Below are 6000 nucleotides of genomic sequence, written 5' to 3'. Positions count from 1 at the left end.
TAAAGAAGATGTGGCACATATATACAATGGAATATTACTCAGCCATAAAAAGAAACGAAATTGAGTTATTTGTGGTGAGGTGGATGGACCTAGAGTCTGTCATACAGAGCGAAGTAAGTCAGAAAGAGAAAAACAAATACTGTATGCTAACACATATATTTGGAATCTAAGAAAAAAAAAAAAACGTCATGAAGAACCTAGGGGTAAGACGGGAATAAAGACACAGACCTACTAGAGCATGGACTTGAGGGTATGGGGAGAGGGAGAGGTAGGCTGTGACGAGGTGAGAGAGTGTCATGGACATATATACACTACCAAGCGTAAAGTGGATAGCTAGTGGGAAGCAGCCGCGTAGCATAGGGAGATCAGCTAGGTGGTTTGTGACTGCCTAGAGGGGTGGGATAGGGAGGGTGGGAAGGAGGGAGCCACAGGAGGGAAGAGATATGGGAACATGTGCATATGTATAACTGATTCACTTTGTTATAAAGCAGAAACTAACACACCGTTGTAAAGCAATTATACTCCAATAAAGATGTTAAAAAAAAATAGTCATGTACCACAATGTTCATTGCAGCTCTATTTACAATAGCCAGGACATGGAAGCAACTTAGTGTCCATCGACAGTTGAATGGATAAAGAAGATGTGGCACGTATATACAATGGAATGTTACTCAGCCATAAAAAAAAATGAAATTGAATTATTTGTAGTGAGGTGGATGGACCTAGAGTCTGTCCTACGAGTGAAGTAAGGCTAACACATATATATGGAATCTAAAAAAAAAAACAAACCCAAAAACATGGTTCTGAAGTACCAGGGGTGGGACAGGAATAAAGACGCAGATGTAGAGAATGGACTTGAGGACACGGGTAGTGGGAGGGGTAAGCTGGGACGAAGTGAGAGAGTGACATGGACATATATACACTACCAAATGTAAAATAGATAGCTAGTGGGAAGCAGCCGCATAGCACAAGGAGATCAGCTCGGTGCTTTATGACCATGTAGAGGGGTGTGATAGGGAGGGTGGGAGGGAGACGCATGGAGGAGGAGATATGGGGATGTATGTATATGTATAGTGCTTTATGACCATGTAGGGGGGTGTGATAGGGAGGGTGGGAGGGAGACGCATGGAGGAGGAGATATGGGGATGTATGTATATGTATAGCTAACTCACTTTGTTATAAAGCAGAAGCTAACACACCATTGTAAAGCAATTATACTCCAATAAAGATGTTAAAAAAATGATAAAGGCAAAACAATTGCACTCTTGTGCAAGAGTTATTACTATGTTTTCATTTTTTGTGTGTGGTTTAAAGAGGAGATTCCTGGCTTGTTAGAATGTCACACAAACCAAATACCACAGCTTTATACCAAAACTTGAACAAAATTAAATTTCGTTATATGTTTCTCTTCTCTGTAGAATACTAAATATCACGTATCACTTCTTTCTTCAAAAGTCATCTTTAAAATGAATTGCAAAATCATTTATGCTATCTTGTCTCCATGAATTCTCATTGTCTAATGTATAATTTAACCAAAAGAGCATCCATCTTCTGGAAAAATATTACTGAGATTTATTTCTTTTATTCCTCTCAGCTTTTCCATGAAGATATAACTAGAATGGATTTGGGATCACTATTCCACTAGAAAGTTACTGATAGCTCCTGCAAGGACTTGGTTTTTGATGGTAAGGAAATAAATGCAACTCTCAAGTTCTTAAAATAGTATGTGACCACCAAAATATTCATCAGCTAAACAAATAAATGTTCATTTGAGAATACAAATAGTTTCTTGAAGGGTCTCGAAGGTTCTGTCACTATCTTCTGAGTACACCAAAATGACCATCCTTATTTTACTTGGATAAAAAAATGTAACCATGTGGTGATTTTCAGAAGGCATCAAATAGTAGACTTTGGACCAGATAGACCTGAGTTTCCATTTTGATTCTACCATTTGCCCTCTCTTAACCTTATTTTCCTCATTTGTAAAATGACAATAATAACATAGGATTAGTGGAGATTTATTAAGATAGTGAATATAAAATACTTGGAACACTAAAGATGTTGATTGGAAGTAAGTTCCCTTTCTTAAATTATATCAAACAAAAAACAAACAAAAATCCTCTATGTAATACAATATAAATTGTTTATTATTGCTGAGAGACTCATTTTTTCAAAGTCATCATCAAAAATGGTAAACTAACAGGAACAATCAAACACTATTCTGGAGCAGTGTTGTCTAATAGAACTTTTTATGATGTAAGAATGTTCTATACTTGTGCTGTCCAATATGGTAGCCACTAGCAATATGTGGCTACTGTGCACTTAAAATGTGGTTAATATAACTGAGGAACTGAATTTTTATTTTTATTAAATTTTAATGAATTAAATTGTAATTAAATTAATTTATTTTTAATTGATATTTTTCTTCCAGTTTTATTGAGATATAATTGACATGCAGCACTGTATAAGTTTAAGGTGTACAGTATAATGAATTAAATTAATAAATAATTACATTTTAATAAATAATTACATTTTAATGTAAAATATCCGATGTGGCTAGTGGCTACTGTTTTGGGCAATACAGTTCTCGTGGAATAATGAGCTCAAATTTTGCCAAATTGACGTAGACATATCAAAGTCAGCATTCACAATTAAAAAAATGAATGATACTATTCTACATGTAATTTATGACTAACCAGTTCATCTTAAGTCTCACTGTGATAGACATTAGAAAGTGGAGTTCTTTTCTTGATGAGTCTATTTCTTGACCTCTGTTTCCGCCCCTAACTCCAGCTTACATATAGATGAAAAGGCAGAAATCCCATTGACTTTAAGAGGCCAGAAGGTTTGGTATGCCTATCTCAAATCAGGCTGACATGTTTCCTCATGCAAAAAGATGATAGTAAATATAAGACATCACCCTCCCTTTTATCTCTTGTTCAGAAGACATCTGTATTCAAATATAAATTTGTGCTCACAAATACACCTAAAGGGCCGTAGATGTCTATGAGAATTGTGACCAAACCTGATATATATATATTTTAAATTGGGGTATAGTTGTTTTACAATGTTGTGTTCGTTTCTACTGTACAGCGAAGTGGAGTTCCCTGTGCTATACAGCAGGTTCTCATTAGTTATCTATTTTATACATATTAGTGTATATACATCAATCCCAATCTCCCAATTCATCCCACCCCCCCTTTCACCCCTTGCTGTCCATACCTTTGTTCTCTATGTCTGTGTCTCTATTTCTGCCTTGCAAATGAGTTCATCTGTACCATTTTTCTAGATATGTTTTTTTAAAGGGAAACTGAGTGTGCTGGGTAAGGTGGAGGTGAAAGTGCTTGTGAAAGGTAAAAGGAATAAGAACAAAATTAAAATGTATCAAGATCCAAAACAGGAGAAGAGAAAGCTCTCAAAGCAAAAGTGAAAGCATGAGACAGGAAGATAACATGTGGGGTAGGCAGATGGTAGAGAGGGTGGAAGCAGAACAGTGTCTGGGTCAAAGCATCTGCAAGACACAGGAGAGAAAGAATATCCAGATTCAGAAGGAGACTAATCCAGAGCTGAGCGCTCCTCTGAACCCATCGTCACTAAGATCAACTGGCCCTGCTGAAAATTTTCAGACCACATTCACCTGACTTCTGAGTCACGGTTGGTAGGGGTGGTGCTGCCCGCTCTTCAGCCTTGAAACTCTGTCCTTGTTTGTTCCACACAATTGATTTCTTCTTATCTACCTAGTGGCTGCTTCTCGGTCTCCTTCCCAGCTGATTTTTTTATCTCCACTAGGTATGATTAGGGGAGGCTGTGCACTGCTCAGCTCCAGGGGTGCCATTCACACTGTAGACTTCACACATCTGTAAATTCATTATGATGACGTTCGGGCTGATGGCAGTAAAGGTGTCCTCTAATTCACACAAGGGCACCATATGGCCTAGAAGCTCCTCATTTTGGCCTCTAGCAAGGCATTACTTCCCCTTGCGGGAGACCCTAGGCCCTTTGTTGTTTTCTTTCTTTTTTCTTTTTTTTTTTTTTTTTTGCGGTACGCGGGCCTCTCACTGTTTTGGCCTCTCCCGTTGCGGAGCACAGGCTCCGGACGCGCAGGCTCAGCGGCCATGGCTCACGGGCCCAGCCGCTCCGCGGCACGTGGGATCCTCCCAGACCGGGGCACGAACCCGTGTCCCCTGCATCGGCAGGCGGACTCTCAACCACTGCGCCACCAGGGAATCCCTGTTTTCATTTTTAATGTAAATACTGATGACCTCATTCATACATACAGCTTCATCCACCACCTATATGGCTCTTAAACTGTTATATTATCCACAACCAGACTTCTCTCCAGAGCCCTAGACTCATCTTCTAATGGGGTTTTTACACAGTTCTACTCAGATATTTCAGTGGCACCAAAAATACAACACATTAAAAAGATGAATTGATCCCCAATCCTGATTAACACCACCAACAACCATCTTGTAACTCAAGCCAGAATGTGAGAATTATCTCTATCTCACTCACTCCCCACAAAACATCAATCTGTAAGTCCTGGAGATTCTGCCTCGATTAATTTCTTTCACACCTGTCCCTGCTACATTCTTAGTGCAGTTGTTTGGGGAATCTCAATGGCGCTCTCCAATCACCTGTCATCTTTTCTGTTAATGTGGTGCATTCTGCATCCACATAGTTTCCAGTGGGATATTTGCATATATTACCATGTCACTCTCTCACTGAAGCTTCTTCAATTGTTATATCTTGCTAATGCAATTCGTGATGAAATTAGAATTCCCAGTTGTGGGATATAACAGGGCACTACAGGTGAGCTGGTCCCGGCATGCTTCTCCATTTTCAACTTCCACCACTTGTCCTGACATATACGACACTTTAGACATACACATTACCCTTGGCTTCCTTTACAGGCCCAGCTCAACCTCTGAGGCTGGGTCAGTGGTCCTTCCTAGAACTCCAGTGGTATTTAGCAGAGCACATTGCAATAGTTTCCAAATCTGTCTTTCCCGTGAGACTTCAAGTACCTTGAGAACAGGGAAATGATTTTATCTTTGTATCTCTAGTACTTGCTACTCAGAATAACTGACAAGTCGATGGGTGAATGGATAAGTCAAAGAGAAAGGAAAGGGAGGAAATTATGAACTTCAAATTCTTCTGAAAGATCAGGAAAGGTGAGGAGCATAAGGAGGTAAGGTAGGCAAGAAAACAGTGGCTATGATGCAGTCCGTATCTCTAGATTTCAAAATCACTCAGCTTTTTCTAACCGCATAGGTAGAAGTGTAGCACTGAATGCAGCATTATTTCACAGAGACACCTAACATTTTTATGCTTCAGTTTTAAAAAAAAAATCTTTAAAAGGGGCCAAATTACTTCAAAGCGGTAATACCCTATAAAGTCTTTGTCAAAGCTATGGATATTGGTGATAAAACTTAAAGGAAAGTTGCTATGATATTTAAATGTAAAAGAAAAATGGGAGAGAATAGAAATTGCCTTTACACAAAGCTATTTCAAAACAGTGAGCATAAAAGGAAACTCTCCAAGCATATTTTTTCTTCTATTCTTTTTTCTTTTAAAAAAGTTTGTTATTTTGAAAGTACATAGATGTTCACAGCTATAAAGAGGCAGCAGTGTCACATCTATTTGAAGTACATTTAATGTCACCATTAGGCTGTATCAATTACTTTGTATATGTAACAAACAACGGAGATGAGTTTTTGACTTATAAAAATTATCTTGCATTAAGTCTGAGATTTTATTTTGTTTCAAGTTCAAATATCTGGGGTATATCTGTTTGAACACCATCATCAACAGAGCCTTATGATGGAATATATCATTTCCTAAATGAACACCCACAGAGTTTTAGAAGAAGTCAACTCTCCACACCATTAGTTAGAGCTATAATTAAACCATAATGCTGGCAACTACATGTCATAATTTCAAGCACAGACATTTTAAAATGCAGTTAATTAAAAAATTTTTTTTTAGTTTTAAGTTTAC

General features: G+C 38.2%; 1 protein-coding gene across 4 annotated transcripts in view; it reads right to left on the bottom strand.

Annotated features, from left to right (window-relative positions):
- The window catches only part of FAR2 (fatty acyl-CoA reductase 2), a 128704-nt gene that overhangs the window by 83891 nt on the left and 38813 nt on the right, over positions 1 to 6000 (bottom strand). The gene's annotated exons all lie outside the window — the stretch shown is intronic.

The sequence above is a fragment of the Physeter macrocephalus genome, chromosome 6, assembly GCF_002837175.3.
Source record: "Physeter macrocephalus isolate SW-GA chromosome 6, ASM283717v5, whole genome shotgun sequence".
Classification (NCBI taxonomy): domain Eukaryota; kingdom Metazoa; phylum Chordata; class Mammalia; order Artiodactyla; family Physeteridae; genus Physeter; species Physeter macrocephalus.
The sequence above is the reverse complement of the archived record's forward strand: the minus strand, read 5'-3'. Positions and strand labels throughout refer to the sequence as shown.